General features: G+C 41.9%; 1 protein-coding gene across 3 annotated transcripts in view; it reads left to right on the top strand.

Moving 5' to 3' along the window:
• The window catches only part of WDPCP (WD repeat containing planar cell polarity effector), a 246,576-nt gene that overhangs the window by 145,964 nt on the left and 83,101 nt on the right, over nt 1-17,511 (top strand). The window lies entirely within an intron of this gene.

The raw sequence follows: 17,511 nt of genomic DNA, 5'->3' as shown, positions 1-17,511 counted from the left end.
AATGCAAATAAGGTAGAAATTCTTTGCCTTGGTGATAAATAAGAAAGTTATACCACATTTTTATACAGGGGTCTGCCTGAAAGAATAAGACTCACATGCTTAAAAATGAAAGCACCCATTTTCCATGTCTCATTAGAATTATATGTCTCCCTGCATATGCAAAATTATGAACTGTCAATTATTTTGAAGGTAAATTTAACCTCTTATCAGAACTCAAAGAGATAATTGTCTTCTAAAACTGGAAAGCTGAAAAGGGATAATCTTTATACTAAACTAGTCCACAAAAGGGCCAAGGGAATGTTTCTAAATTGATGAAATTTCATAATATTAGCATTATAATATGATGCTTTAAGGACAGAATCTTCAACCGAGTTCATTGCCAGATACAGTTATGGTGTTAGGTACAAATTGTGTCCTTGCTCTTCAGAGAGAAGCAGTGGGGAGGATGCAGTGCTATAATGGCCAAATGGAGGTGCTCTGGGCGATTTTGTCTGCACAGAGCAGATACAGAAAGAATGCCTCAGAGATTGCTGCGAGGTGCTCTTTATAGCTGCTGGTGAAAGGTGTATCCTCTCTGACTTGAGAGCTTGCTGCCAAATGCTATCAGGCATGCAGAGGCATGGGGCCCTGACTAAGCTCTCAACCCTTGAGGCTGTAGAGCATGGCTGGGTGCAGTGAGCCAATTTCTCCTCCTCCCACCGCCACCCCCACCTCAGCAATCAGGGAGCCTCAGTGTCAGTATGTTGCCTGGAAACTGTGGTGTGGGGGCAGGGGATGGACAGGAGGCTTTCCCTGTGTGCTGTACCTCCCCCACCGGACAAGACAGAATGTAGCCCTTAATCAGTTCTGGAATTCCTATTCCTAATACTGTAGTGGCTTGTGGAACAAATGCATGCTATTTTGTTGTCTTCCTATTGTCAATAGGATTTGTATTCAGTGGAATCCAAGTGATATGATCATGTGATTGTTGGCAGAACAGATGGTAATGCTTTATCTGAAAAGACATAATCTAAGTACAGAATGAAATGTTCAGAAATGGGAGCTTTATCTGATAGAAAGCAAAAAACCAGTGTCCATAGCTGATCTTTATGATCTTTATTTTATTAAAGTGGTTCTGTCTTAATTGGTGTTTATTTCCTGCTTCCTTTGAGATGTTTCATTAAGTGGCTAGAAATGATTTGATTGTATGCTAAATGTAACTTGTATTATAGATTTAAAGTAACACTGGTAAACCAACTTGATCACTTGAGATCATTTAGACATAAAAAGGGTATGTCTACAGAGCAAACTAAGCCTGAGGTCTGTGTGACCCATGCCTGCAGACTCAGTATTTCCAAGCCCAGACTTGAGCATCCACACTGCATTGGAAACCTGATCCCCACAATGGTGCTGATGCATCCATACTGCACTGCGCAGACCTGAGTCAGAATTTCAGCTTCTGTGAGTGTGAACCATCGTATCCCAGGGTTCTAGTGCCCTTACCAGCCAAAGCCGCTCTAGGGCTTGAGTCGTGGGAAAATTTGTCTGTCCATCCCATGGGAGTTGACCAGAATTGTTTTGGGTGGTTTTAGCCTACCAGCACATCCAGTCAAGCTATTTTGCATCCACATGCTCCCAGCAACCGGAGCCATCAACACGGATCTTGAGCCAGTGGAAAAACGTCTCCATCTTATGCTGCCAGTCCTATTTTGGGAATTAAGCAGAGCATCTGCAAGACATTGATGGACATTTCGGCGGCATTTAGGAGGGGGATTCCGACATGCCAGCCTGTTGCCTTAGCCACAGATTCCCCATATGTAGACCAGTGCTTCTGGAGCAGGGCCACAAGCACCGACTGGTGGGATCACATCATCATGTGGACCTGCGATGACCAACAGTGGGTCCGGCACGTTCACATGAAGTAGATGTTCCAGGAGGTTTGGGATCGGCTTGCCCCAACTCTTCAGCAACAGGACATCCTCATGAGGGAGGCCACAGAAATCCAGAAGCAGGTCGCTATAACCCAATGGAAGCTGGCTACCCCACACTGCCACAGGTCTGTGGCTAACCAGTTTGGAGTTGGCAAATCAACTGTGGCGTTGTTGTGGCAGAGGTTTGTGAGGCAAGGACAGGTCTGCCTCACAAATTCTGACTCAGGTCTACATCACAGGACTGTGATGTACTCAAAGGTGGTGGGCATTACAGATGTTCCTGAAATAATTGCTGGTTTTGAGTGAATGGGCTTTCCAAACTGCGACAGTGCCATTGATGGATCTCATGTGCCTGTAGTTTTCCCTCTGCAAGGAACACATGAGTAACTAAACTGCAAAGGGTACTACTACATCATTATGCAGGCCCTGACCACAGGGGCAGATTCATGGACACTAACGTGGGATGCACTAGCAGGGTGCATGATGCCAGGATATTTAAGAGATCAGGACTTTACCTTCCTGGACAAACTGGGCCATTGTTCTCACCAAATGACATTGTTATAAATAGTCACTGTTCTCTCTGTTATTCTAGGGAACCCCACTTACCCCCTGTTGCCGTGGCTTATAAAACTGTACCCTTATTTCAGAGGACCTGACAAAAGGAACTTCAACTATATGCTCAGTAATTGTAGGATCATGGTAGTAGAATGTGTATGTGACAGATGGAAATCCCATTGTCACTGCCTTCAAAACTGTCTGGATACCAGTGTCATTATTGCAGTTCACATTACTGTGATCTGCAGTGTTTTGCACAGTGTCAGCAAGAAAAAGGGGGAACCTTTTAGCCAGGAGTGGACTCAAGACACTGTCAGATTTCTGAATGGTACACGCAGCCAGACAGTGCACCTGTTGTGATTGGTGCTGGATCTACATGCACAGTGGAAATCAGGGATGCTTTGTGCACGCATGCAGTGGGTTTATATGGTCCCGTACATGAGGCGGAATTAAACGGTATTTGGGGTAGTGCTGTGTTATGGGTGTGGGGCAGCTGAAGGATGTTTTTTAAATGTGCTGATATTGTGTATTGTGAATTTTGTGAGATTTGTAGTGAGGAGGCAAGGGCCCTACGAAGTCCTTTGCCAAGTCAGGCCTGTCAACTACGAGATAAACCAGCCGGGGCGGCGGAAGAAGTGCCAGATTTACCATGTCAACCTCTTAAAGGCCTGGCGCAATTGGGAGAGTCTGTTGACAACCTTGGATGCCCTGGACTCTAAGCTAGGACCTCAGGCCCCTATTCCAACGGGGCAAGAGGACCCTCTCCTTGGCAAATCTCTCAACCCCAAGCAAATAAAACAGACCAGATGCTTGCTGGAAGCCTTCTCCAAAATGTTCACAGTAGTGCCAGAGCAGACGCAACATGTCCAACACACCATCCGTACCCCACTCGGGGAGGTAATATGAGATACCACCCGACTGCTCCCTCGTTGACTGCGGCAGGCTGTGAAGCAAGAAGTACAAGCCATGTTGGAACTAGGGGTCATAGCACCCTCCAAGAGTGAGTGACAGAGCCCCATCGTCCTGGTTCCCAAGCCAAACGGGACCCAAAGATTTTGTATTGATTTCCAGAAAGTTAACACTATTTCTAAGTTTGATGAGTACCCATTGCCCCGAGTCGACAAGCTCTTGGACTGATTGGGTGACACCAGCTATCTGACCACCCTGGATCTTACAAAAGGATACTGGCAGATCCCGCTGGAAGCCAACTCAAAGGAAAAAACCGCCTTTGCTACACCCAGCAGGCTCTACCAATTTACCCACATGCAGGGGCTCCTGCAACGTTCCAACAGTTAATGGACTGCCTTCTTCAACCACACCTCGAATATGCCGCAGCCTATTTGGACGATGTGGTGATTGACAGCCGATGCTGGGAAGAGCACCTAAACTAGGTGGCAGCCGTCTTGCGGTCCCTCTGGACCACAGGTTTGATGGCTAACCCCAAGAAACGTCGAATCGGCTTCCAGGAGACCATACGGGGAGACAGGAAAAGGTGGATGCTTTTATGCATCTTAACTTTAAATGCTTAGACATTTCTAGATCTGAAACTGAAAATGATTCACGTAGACAATTGTTCATCTCTTTTGCTTCCCCTCCCCACAGTGTGTCCCAAGTCTTGTCTGGTGGTGACCTCTTTTTGGAGAGTTATAGTAGCTCAGCCTACACGCCAAGGCAATTTTTGGCCTGGCTGAGGGGAGTGCCACAAAAGGGGCCAGTTGCTGTAGAAGTTTTATGATGCAAACGCCTGCGTTCCTGGAATCGGGACTAAGATTGCCGTCCCAGACAGGCCTCCAAACAGCCATCACATGGCAATGGGTCACTACCAGCCTAACCAGTGCAGTAGGTGGCAGATGCTGTAGATGAAAGGCTTTGTATCCCATTACAAATGCCTTGAGAGATCTGTTTCCAAATCAATGAAATAATAGGCCTTCATTTCTTGGTGCCCATCTTGAGACACCTTAAAGGGGCCCGATTTTCAGAATATGGTGGGCATTCACCCTTTGGACATCCAGCCCCTTTAAGAAGTCCCAAATTGGACATCTAAAAATGAAGCTACCCAAAAACACTACTCACATCCGAAAACGTAGGTCATAACGGATTGTGATGGCACAGAATATGAACAGCAAAGAGATGAAAGTAAATCACTACCAGAAGGAAATAAAATGCAAATTACAACATGTAATTTTAATGCAGCCATGTTGTTTCTGTCTGTTGTTATAAAACTAAGGGCCCAATCCGACAAACCGCAGAGCTTCCTCTGTGTCCGTTGAATTCGATGGGAGTTGAAGGGTTTTGCAGAAGCAGGCCTTAAATCATGAGAATGGAATACCTTTGAATGCAAGAGTTTTATATACAAAATGAAAATTAAAGGCCTCTTAAACATAGGTGAAAAGCTATCAAAAGACTGTTTCTCACCAGCACGACAGGAACACAAGGGCTTGTCCTGGGGAGACATAAAATTAGGAAGTATGGTATGAATAACTATTTTCACTTCAAATTTGAATTCTTATCTATAAATAAAATACAGGAACTGAATTACAAGCATCAAATACATCTTTGGTGTTTCTTGGACATCAAAAAACCACTCTCCTGATTTATTATAATATCACCATGTATTTAACGCATTATGAATACAGAACATGGAGAGGGATGGAATAGTTATTTTTCACTTGTTAGGAATGACATTATATAGCTGACTCATGGCTTTGCTTTGCTCCACTCAAGCATTCATAAATTGTTCTTGTTGTATTTCCTAATGCATGAAAATAACTTGTTTATTTTGCACACATACACGCCCATGCTCTGTGTTTTATTCAGAACATGTCTGTTTCTGTCTCGCTTTCTCTCTCTCACACGCAACATGCACGCATACATTCTGAGAGTAACATTTCATGAGCTGGAAATTAAGGCCCATCCATTAACATCTAAACTGCAGCTGCAGAGTTGGCACAAGTCAGAATGGAGCCAGCAGATCAGCATTTACAGTTTGCCCTTTTCTCCCTTATAGCTGGAGTCTATTTTTGTGTTTGTGAATTTACATTTTAAAGAAGTTGAAGCTTTTATCTCTGTTACTTGCAGATCATAGAAAATATTTTAAAGTTCAAGGACAACTTGGATCTCAAAATCTGATGATTCCACCAGAAGAATATAGTTGTATTTTTGTCTGGGGTGAAAATGAATTACCTTACAAAACAAAGTGGTGTTGTAATTACTAGTATGTGCCTATCCCTCCCTCATGAACAAGCTGCAGATCTGATCAGATGCACACTTAATAATACTGGATAAGCCATTGTGTCTAGCCTGAGGCTGAAAATGAAGCTTGGCCTCCCACCTCAATTTTACTGTAATTACCACTGCACTGCAGTTACACCTTGTAAGGTCCTCTCAGGAGAGCCAAGTCCTCTCTTCACAAAGTTCAGTGTAGGGCGCAATTGAGCAGAGTCAGAAGAAGAATTTGGTAAAGTTGTGAGCAAATAAATGCAGAAGTGCAATGGCATAACCCCATGCACACAAAAGCAGTGCTTAAACATGGAACTCTCTCTGGCAACCAGCCACCTCTAAGGGAAGAGAGAAGGCAGAATATCTGTGACAGCAGGACAGAGTAGAAAAAGGCCTAATTCCACCTAGTGCTGTCTCTTATGTGAGGCACTCCACTGTCTGCTGGCCAGTCCCAGGACACCTGAAGGGTATACCAGTACTCTCCTTAACTTACACCAATAACTGCCTTTTAGGGACCATTACACAGCCAGAGATCACGGGAAAACAAGGGGATCTGTGAGTGCCTCTGGCAGGCCTCTAAACTAGGGGGTCTGGAGAACTCCCGCCACCCTATAAGGATAGATTTCCAGCCCCTTTGCCTCTGTGGGAGTGGGAGATTAGGAGAGATGATGCGTAAGGATAGAGCCTTATGTGTCTAGGAGTGTATGCCTTTTTTTTTTTATGGCACCCTGAGTTTGGCAAGGCATGGAGTTTTCGTTGTATTAATATCTAGTGTTGTCATGAAATGTATTTATAAACATTAATGATAGCAGTACAGGAGCATGTAAGAGTGTGTCTTCCTCTCTTAAGGAGACTGTCTTGGATAATGTCATTTGTTTTTTGCATAGTGTGTGTATGGCAACCCTTTAAGGGTTAATTATGCCCTTGGATGCAATTCCCACTCAAGTCAACCAAGTTTTCTCAGGTCTCAATAAGGGCAGAATGTAGTAGGTGTAATAGAAACATGGACTGGTGAAATTACCATCTTTTAGAGAACATTATGCATGTTCACTGTTTTTGCCATCTTGTAAAAGCGATCAAAACTAGAGGTTTTCATATGCATGCTGCAGTCACCGACAGGAATTTCGGTCACAATGATCCAAGTGCACATGAAAAAACTTCCCCGAGTCATGCTTCCCAACCTGCTTGAGAAACCAGAATAGGGTTGCCACCTTGACTTCACTAGATGTGTATTTTCCAGTTAAATATTACACCCCGTGACCATGTAGAGCACCTTTGTTTCAGTAGTATTGCTAATGAATTTTTCTTAAGCCAGCTCCCCTACAGGTTTCAATTTCAGTCAGATACTTTGAAGCCGTGTGAATGGGTCTGAGATTTAATTCTCTGGTGAAGATCACAGAATAAGCAAAATGGGGCAAAATATCAGAAAAGACTATTAGGGGGAGGGATAGCTCAGTGGTTTGAGCATTGGCCTGCTAAACCCAGGATTGTGAGCTCAATCCTTGAGGGGGCCATTTGGGGATCTGGGGCAAAATCAGTACTTGGTCCTGCTAGTGAAGGCAGGGGGCTAGACTCGATGACCTTTCAATGTCCCTTCCAGTTCTAGGAGATGGGATATCTCCATTAATTAAAAAAAAAAAACAGGATGATATGATTCCCTAGGGACCCAATCCTGTGGAGCATTAGCAACAGAAATGTCTGTAGTCTCACAGAAAAAAAGATACTGGGTCAGATTTTGTGCTGCACCTCATGGAAGGCAGACCCTGGAGTGGGGGAAAGGTGGCTGTATATCATCTCTGAGATTCTGGGCCTGACCTCCAGCATACTTGGAGCAGTCCTAAGGGCCACTCTAATTTACTACAGCTTCCCACAGCCACTTGTGGGCTGCTGCATGGCCCAGAATGGCAATACTGCAGAGTTCCACACCGTCTCCCGTTCTTTGGCATACCTCTACAGCTTGGGCTGCATTAGAAGGGAGGGACATAGAACTGCTTCACCAGCCAGTGCTGCCCTGGGAAACCCCTATGCCAGGGCTATTCCTCCATGGTTAAACTGGCTTTACAGCAGACGAGTCCGAATGAGGACCATTGGTTAGTTTTAGTGTGTGATGCGTTTATCTGTATGTGTAAGAGCCTGATCTTGCAGGCGTGTGGAATTCTCTTTAAAGTACATGGGGTTTTGAGAGTGGATCAGTTACAGGAACAGCTATGGTAAAATACATCACAGTTCTGGATGAAAATCCAGTAATGAGTCCAGTGCACAATCTTCACTATCAAAAGGATGATGCTCTCCATAGAGTCTAGAGTATCTTCTTGGTCTTAAAAAGGGGGTCTTCCTAGCCAGTTTCACCTCTCTTACTCATCTGGAGCTTCTCATCCATATTTCAATTTCTTTCTGACACTGGACAGTTGAGGACCATCATTTACATGATGATTAGAGTGAGAGGTATGATGCTCTAATAAATTTGTTAGTCTCTAAGGTGCCACAAGTACTCCTGTTCTTCTTTTTGCGGATACAGACTAACACGGCTGCTACTCTGAAACCTAGAGTGAGAGGGTTGCAACTGAAACAAAAGAAAGGCTGGAAGAGAATCACAGAAAGAAACAGAGATTTTAACACCCTCATACTTTGACACTGCCATCTTTGGTTCAGGGTAACCTGAGAATTTGCATTCTCTGGATTAGTAACCTAGCAAACCTACAATCAGTCAATTTGAGCATGGTCTCTATATGTATTGTTCCCTCATCACTGTCTCTGGCCAGTTCACAGCAAGATATTATTGATGATGAGGTAAGTTTTCTGATGGTCAAGGGAGGGAGAGACTTGGAAAAACTTTTATAGAGAGATTTTCAAAGGCACAAAGAACAGTTCGGCAGCCAACTTGCTTTGAAAATCTCCCTGTTATACCAAGTGATAGCTATAAAGGAATGAGAGTAATGCACTTTGGGGTGCATAACTCAGCAACCCATTAATTAAACTGGGACCAAATTTCTAAATATGGATTTAGATACTTAAATTTAGGCACCAAACTTTGAAAAATTTGGCCTAATGCATTATTCTCTCGCGGCTGCACCACATGTATGCACCCTTGTCCATTGTTAGGCAGGAGAGAGAATTACACCTCTAACTCATGGAAAGATAAGGCGGGGAAGGGAAGTGCATCCATCTTAACTTTAATATCAAATTCCCATCTGCTGCAGTTTGAAATTGCTGAGATATCACACTCAGACAAGAGAGATTCATAATAGAGGCAGCAACTGATCCTTAACCAGAGTTGTGATACGGGGCCCCTGCAATGGAGCTGTCTTTGGTGTGTATACATGCTGATATGTTTGCTCAATAAAATACAGCTTTCAAGACATACCGTTGAGTTTAGATGATCACCAGAGTGAGAGGGCTAAAGCAGGAACAGAAGAAAAGCTGAAGAGAATTAATGGAATGAAGGCTGGGATTTAACAGACAGGGTTGAGCAAAATAAGTGTGAAACAACAGGTGTCATCAGCTCTTATCTGCATTTTTAATTAACATCTGTTTTTAGCCTAGAGTAATTTGGAAGAGTATGTTGGAGAGTGTCTGTATTTAAAGATAAAGGTATGCGGTTGAGAAGTTACTAAGTAGTGAAAGGTTGTAGGAACTGAAAGGTTGGGAGGGTGTGTGTGTTGAGGGTGGGTGTTAGTTGCAGCTTATAGAAACCTGAAGGAAAGCCACTATGATAAAATTGCAAGGAAGGAAGATATTGCTATGGCAACAAAATATTTTCTCTTGAAGGAGAATGAGTATGATAAAGCAAATTTGCAGTGTGGGAAATTCAAAGGAAATGAAGGTTATAAGAGAGAGAAAATAGTGAAATATAATTTACAAAGAAACAGCTCTCTTATCATTTTAATTGAATAATAATATTTTACTCTTCTCTAGCACCTTCCATTGAAAATCTCAGAGCACTCTACAATATGAAAGAATTAAGCCACATGACATTCCTGTGAAATGGGAAAGTATTGTTCTTCCCAAGAGTTCTCCTTCCCAGTAGCAAACCCCCATTTTGCAGAGACCTTATGTGACCTCCTCAGCATCATACAGAAAAGTGTGAGCTGGGTTGGGTATAGAACCTATATTTCTACTAATAATTCTGTGTTTGACTATCCTTCTCCTCCATCCAGAGTTCCATTAATTCAGCGTTCTGTTTAGTTCCACAAAAGCCAGGAAACTCAGTATGAAGGTTCCCACAGTAAATCTTCCCTCTTTCATATATGCGTTACAAAGAGGGGTTTCTTTATTACAGTCTCTCCCAACCCTAAGCGCTAGTGCGCTAAGTACTCCACACATAGCATAATGGAAAGGAACAGCACTGTATTTTCTATATTATTTGTATGCTTCTGCCATTAAGACTGAGCAAATAAATTGAATGGCATACTCTTTTATATTTAAGCTGCCATTTTTAACATAATTTTAGCTACATATGGAACATTTTTATTACTGGATCTGTATTTAAATTCCTTTCTTTTGTAAGTAAGACAACTTTTTAAAAAGCTACTTTATTCAAAAATTCACTTTGAACAATGTTTTTCAAACATAAAATAAACTCACCTCTATCTGAGAAGAAGCATGTACATTTATATATGTATACATATCATTTCATAGACGTATTAGTTTAGGGTTTATTGTATTTATAGAGTAAAATACAAAAACACCACAGCAAGAAGAGTTTCAAAGCATGATTTCATATAATCTTACAGAGTAAATAGAAGGATTGTTTTGTGTTGGGCATGTCTTATGCAGATTCACAGCAAATTAAACCCATTAGGAAATTCTTTGGCCAGGGTGTCATGCTATCAGACTCCTCATATTAGCTTCCTTTTCCAGTTTATTTTTGTGTCTGTTTGCTCCATACCAGAGTATCTCTTTATGTAACGGGCATTCAGTTCTCCATCCAGAGCTTTATATCATAGTCTTAGACCTGTGTTTTTCTTCTCAATAAGATATCAACTTATATATGGACCTTCTTTAGAGATATGTAGCTTAACAATATAAACAGAATAAAATAAAAATAGCGGAAACTCTTGGATGGCTTAAAAGTGCTGTGTACTTAACTTTTAATCTAAATTGTTACTCATTAATCTTTATGTAGGATGCACATGGGTATGACCCATGTCAGGCTTGACAAAGCCCTGGCTGGGATGATTTAGTTGGGAATTGGTCCTGCTTTGAGCAGGGGGTTGGACTAGATGACCTCCTGAGGTCCCTTCCAACCCTGATGTTCTATGATTCTATGACTTTCAGAGCAATACACTACAAGTTTTCCTCATAAGTCATTAAAGACCCAGTTCAGTAAAGTACTTAAGCACATGCTTAACTTTAAGCATGTATTTAAGTCTTATTGAAGTCAGTGGGTCATAAGCAATTTAGGTGAAGAATGTGACTAATAAATCTGCATTTTTTCTAGGACAATGTCCTAGTTTTCCAATGCTAGGACTTCCCAAATCCAACTTGTGCAGAAGAATAATTCATTCCAACTGTAAGCGTATAAAATTATATTTTTAATCCTTTGGTAGAAAGTAGTTGTCTTTTAAATGTTCCAGGCTTTGTGCTATAAAACAGACTCTTTTGTTGAGTGATAAAAAATGAAATTTGATTTGAATCTCATTTCCAAAGTCCAAAATTAGCAGCAACTTTGCTGACACTGTGAATTGTTTTTTGTCCTTGAAAATAGTCTCTGTCACTGGGATCTTAATTTTCCTGTTCTTCTGTGCCTCCTACAGCCTGTAGCGGCCCATAGGAAGAGAAAAAACAATGTCTGATATAATTAATATAAAGTTAGTCTGGCTAGTCCAATATCTAATGTCTACAACTGATCATGAGTATTGCCAACTCCAATCAAAATCACACATCACTTTGTGATATTTGAAGCTGGCACTTCAGAAACACAAACAAAAATTGTACTAGCCTAATTTTATAAAAGTGATTTTAATAAAGTATAGTTTTCTTATCCTTTAAAAACCCTCTAGAAACACAAACACTTCCATCCATTGTTGGCTTCTTTTTCATGTTTCCTACCTAAGGGGCAAATCCAGTAATCAGTCAAGTAACTATGCTGTTTCTCAAGGGTCATGAAAAGAAAAGTCTCTTCCCTGCTTTCAGGCCACTTCGGGGAAGTGATCGGCGGGTAGTGATCGATCTATCAGGGATCGATTTATCGCATCTTGTCTAGATGCGATAAATCGATCCCCGAATGCGCTCCCCGTCGACTCCGGAACTCCACCGCTGCGAGAGGCGGAAGCGACGTCGATGGGGGAGCGGCAGCCGTCGATCCTGCGCCGTGAGGACGCAAACTAAGTCAATCTAAGATACGTCAGCTACGCTATTCTCGTAGCTGAAGTTGCGTATCTTAGATTGATTTCCCCCACCCAGTGTAGACCAAGTTGTTACTGAATAAGCTCCATGTCCAGTGTGCCTGTTCCTATGCAAGGGTTTGGGCAATAGATCATGTAGTCATGAATCTGCTGGCCACGTCTCCACCAACCTCCAACCAACTTTCCAACAGCTTTCCTCCCCCAGTTCCAGAATCCCATGGTGCGCAGCGGGAGTGGGGACCCTCCCTCTGCATGGGCTCTCAGGGTCCGGTTGGCCCATAAGCATATTCCCTGGTCTGAGCAGCTCACAAGCTAAAGACAGAAAACTTGGATTTGTCCCTAAGTGCTTCTGTAGCAGCAGATGGTTGGCCAAGTGATACAAACTACCATCTCTGAAGTCAGATTCTTGTGTAAATGTTTTTTTAAAAAGCAGTCAGCAGGCATGGATTAAAGTTTTAGCTCTGATTGATGTGATGCTTTTGGAACACTTACTGGGGTAAAAACTGGTAAGTTGCAGCAAATATACATTTAGTGGCTTATCCATTTCTCCCAAAGCATATCAGAAATACACTGGACCACTGTTTCTTTAGACTCATCTCCTGTCTAGGCATATTGAAAATATCAGGTACATTCAGTATTGCCAGCCCGATATATTCAAAAATCATGAGTCAGGCACCCAAAATCATGAGATTTTTTTTAAATGGTCTGTTCTTTTCCTTTGCCTTTTGGTTTCTGAGCCTTCAGAGCTCACTCAGGGATCACATTTTCAACCTAAATGGGAGAACAAGAAACTGGGGGTGAAATCAAAGGGGGCAAGATTTTGCCCTTTCTTTGGGTTTCAAATGAAAGCTGAGATTTTTCACATAATCATTTGTCTCCAGGAGTTGACATTTTAAGTAAAACATCAGATATCACAAGATTCACAGTAAAATTATGAATGAGTTCTTGCTGGTCATTTTGTGCCTGATCTCCCACACTAGGGCGGTTAGAATCCTTTTAAAACACGTAACTTCATTTTTAGTTTTGTCTAATTTTAAAAGAAAAAATATTGTAGCTAAAAGAAAAGCAGTACTTATTTTGAAAAATCATGCAAACTGCTTCTGTTCCAAAACTTGCTGATATGAGAACGTATGGGAAATGTCTTCTTTTATGAATAATAATGAATATTATTGTGCTTATGAAATGGGCAAAATGCCTAGAAAGTGAATGAAAGAATGAGGTATTAAATTGAAATATTAAATGAAATAACTGAATTTAAAGAGATCCTGTAAACCCTGCCGTAAATGTTGGGCGTTGTAGATGATTGAATATATTTTCATCATCTGTTTATGTGCTTAAATACAATCGCTTGATGTAAGTAAACACTTGATTGATATTCCGAATACTTAAATATTTGCATATGCGTCACACAATATTGAACAATTAAAACTTAATTTCAGTGGAATTTGATTGCATGTACATTTTTTTTTCAATATTCATTTTTGTCTGTTGTCTTTCCTCAGCATGTATTTAAATATTCCTTTTTATAGTGCATATCATCCTTGATTGGACTGCTAGATGAGGAGAGCTCAAGATTTCGTCAATTAAAAGAAAGGGTTTATAAATAATATTTGTGCCACAGCCCTTCTGCCGCAGATTATTTTTTAAATATTGTGTACTCTTATTGAAGACAAGAAAAAATAATGCAGCTCTCCTCCTTTATCGGCCCAGCACAAGGAATATGCTTACATGGTCAATGGGCATGTCTAAGAAGGCTTGTTGCTGTTAACTAGTCCCTAAAGAAATGTTTCCACCTTGTCTACAGTATATTTCCCACTCTCTGTTTCTCTGTCTCTGCTCAGATTTTTTCCTGTTGCTTCTTATAACTGGCTGTAGAAGATCTCACCCTTGATGCACTAATATACTGTATGTATTTTACAGATACCCCCCTCCCACACACACACACACACACACACAGTTTGACCACTTTCAGAGCCATGAAATTCAGAGTGAAGGACAAATCACTATCTTGAAGCCTCTGTGTTATGTTTAGGTATTGCAGTACATATATAGCCAAAATCTACCCTCCAATATACCTGCAGAGCCCCCAGTTGAAATCAGTGAGAACCCTCCTCCCCTGCTCATATCCAGGAACATGAATTTGGTTCACTGTACATAAAGTTAAAGTATATTACATGAATTAGATTTAATTTTTATACAATAACAAAATTAGGGGGTGAAAGAAATGTAAAAGGTGCAGGGCAGATCCTTGACCATATGGCAGCAGGTGCCTCCCCTTCCTCTCACCCGTCCCCCCATTGCCCCTGGTCCCCGCTGCCTCCCCCGGTCCGCTATCCATGCCCCCCATCGCCCCTGGTCCCCACTGCCTCCCTACCCATCTCCCCATCCAGGGCTTAATTTGTCCCCAGTCTTGCCTGGGCTGAGCAAGTCTACTGTGAAAAATGGCATTTGTATGTTTGTTAATGTCACTTTTCACAACAAACTTAGTAGCTATCTAGGAGGCTGTGAAAAAGTGATATTAACATACAACTATCACTTTTCACAACAACAGACTTACTAGCTAGAAAGTCTTTTAAAAAAGCAAAAGAAACAGCAACAAAAAAGAGAAAAATGTGCAAAGCATCTTATTTGTGCTGCTAGTCCGTTTAGGTCCAGTAAAGAATAGAGACAACAGTACATTATTTTTATTATTGAGTCTGCAAAAAAAACCCTGCAAAAATAAACTACAATGATTTGGACATGTATATGTGCATATTTATTTGTTTTTCCTAAAGTTGATTAAGCATTTTAGGGGAAATTGTCAGAGCGGCCTCCAGCAAGAGTTGGTGGTTGCATGCTGAGGCCATCAAAACATTTGTTGTGACTTAAAGTCAGTTTCTGTTTAACATTAGTTAAACACTGTTTAACACTTGTGTGTAGATTTAACAGGGCAGATTACAGACTGAACGCCCTATTCTCCTCCTTTCTTATGCTGGCGTAAATCAAGAGTAACCCCACTAAAATCAATGGCATGACACTGGTGTAAAAGTGAGATAAGTGAGATAAGAATCAAACATTCAGCTTTTATGGCTTTTGTCAGTTTAAGTCACACTTTTAACACAGGGAGACAGAAAGGTCCAGCCCACCAGTTTGGAAGCCAGGAGATCTAGATTTTGTTCCTAAATCTGTATTTTTCATCCTGTGTAGTTTTGGGCAAGTCACTTAATCTTTCTCTGCTTCAGTTTCCCCATCTGTAAAATGGGGTGATAATACTTATCTTTCAAAGCGTTAGAAGCCCTATAGATAGAAAGTAGTTATATAAGAACATACTAGTAGTATCATTTATTATACTAGGTTTTATACTTAATATTCTGTACTCTAAACAGCTCATAGAATAATGCTTTACTATTTGCCCTGTATAGTTGAATAGTACGTAAGTGCTAATCTCTAAGGTCATATTTCTGTTGGCTATCACTTTGACCAAACAAGTGGCTGAACTTCATAGTTTACAGGCAGATTTTCTTCTCTCTTTTTTTCAAAGTCTTGATTACTAGAGTTATTTTGAAGCAAGCAATAAGTTACAGTGTTCGCTTCAGGATCGGTGGTATATCAGCACCATTTTGAAGGCAACAAATTCTGTGCCCTGTAATCTTAATGCAGGAACAAAAGGTGGATTTTTTTATTGTTTAGGGGGGCAGATAACTATGAACGGAGTGTGCTAGAAATAATAAGAGCTCTCCCCACAACAAAACCCTATTGTAAAACAAGCATCATCTGTTTGACGGTATCTTTGCACTAATACATCACACAGGACACTTTCTAATTGTCCCTACAGAATGAAAATAGAGTGTTACACACCAAAGGGACTTTAAAAAAAAAGGGTTGCAAATAAAGCTAGTTTTAAAAAAAAAACCAAAAAGTTCACTTTCTTGACAGATTTAATATTGGTTGCATAGGTAATCCAAACTTGTCACTGTCATTTGAAAACACTACCTCATTTAAGAGCAATACTACTTATAATAATTTATGAAGTCTCTGTGATTGTTCTTTCCGGCTCTCTTGGTTTCTGAAGAGCATTTCTTTGGTAGATAGTTTTTTCCAGTGCAGCTCTGAAAATAACAAGCTGGCTTTACGGTTTTCTGAGTAGGGGCCATAATGAGACAGAAGTATGTCTGTTGATTAAAGGGAAAAAATTGAAATCATTGTGAGACAGAAAAGAACCGACAGTTTTAAAACCATGATTCCGTTCTGCAGGTCAGTCAAAGGAAAATATTACTTTTCATTTTTGGTGGCAAGTATGGTCTTGGCTGGAGCAGATCTCATTCAAATTGTTCCTTTAACTGTTGCCGTGTAAAAATGAAGACAGTGGAGGTGTATTCTTGCTGGTATCTTACAGGGCATGTTTCACTGAACTATTCAGTCTCCTCTTTTCCTTCTTGGGACTGCGGATGTGTTTTTATTCTGTATTTGAGAAACGTAGGAATGAGGAACTGTCATTTAATTTTGGGGTGCCTCCTGAAAAAGGTATACATGACACTAACATATATGTACCGCTGTAACATCGATCTATGTATTTCTCTCAGTTAAAGCATTTAATTAAAAAGAACTATAGAATGCAATGTATTTTAATGTAATATCCTTCATACAAAATATTACAAAAAACTTCAGAGATATAGATGTGTGATGGGTCTGGGGCACTGCCTGGACCCCAGTAATAAAGGGATTAACTTCAGCTCTGCTTTCCCCTCCCCGTATGACGGGGTGGGCAAACTTTTTGGCTTGAGGGCCATGTCGGGATTCTGAAACTGTATGGAGGGCTGGGTAGGGAAGTCTGTGCCTCCTCAAACAGCCTGGCCCCCGCCCTCTATCCGCCCCCTCCCATTTCCCGCCCCCTGACTGCCCCCCTCAGAACTTCTGACCCATTCAACCCCCCTCCCCGCTCCTTGTCCCCTGACCGCCCCCTCCCGGGACCCCCTGCCCCTTATCCAACCCCTCCGTTCCCTGCTCCCCGCCCCTACTATGCCGCTCAGAGCAGCAAGACTGGCAGCTGCGCCGTCCAGCCAGAGCCAGCCACGCTGCCCAGCAGGAGCTCACAGCCCCGCCGCCTAGAGCGGTGGCGGCATGGCGAGCTGAGGCTGTGGGGGAGGGCGGAGAGCAGGGGAGGGGCCAGGGACTAGCCTCCCTGGCCGGGAGCTCAAGGGCCTGGCAGGACAGGCCCGCGGGCCATAGTTTGCCCACCTCTGCCTTATGGGGTGCTCAGAGGAAGGACTGTAATTAGTGATTGGAAGACACAGTGGGAAATTGTCTTTAGGAAGCTAGGAGCCCACACTTAGGGGCATAGGAACGCCAAGCGGGAGAGTTTCTTTCCTTTTCTGCTTATGTTAATTTATTTTGCTTTCTTGTCACCAGCATCATCCCTTGAGGGAAAGCACTTGCTGGCTAGCTCTAGGTTCCATTCTGCTGTGTCATGCCACCAACATGCTATAGAAAAGAGCCAGAAG

The sequence above is a fragment of the Malaclemys terrapin genome, chromosome 3 (assembly GCF_027887155.1).
Source record: "Malaclemys terrapin pileata isolate rMalTer1 chromosome 3, rMalTer1.hap1, whole genome shotgun sequence".
Classification (NCBI taxonomy): Eukaryota; Metazoa; Chordata; order Testudines; family Emydidae; genus Malaclemys; species Malaclemys terrapin.
This window is presented reverse-complemented; position numbering and strand designations above follow the sequence as displayed.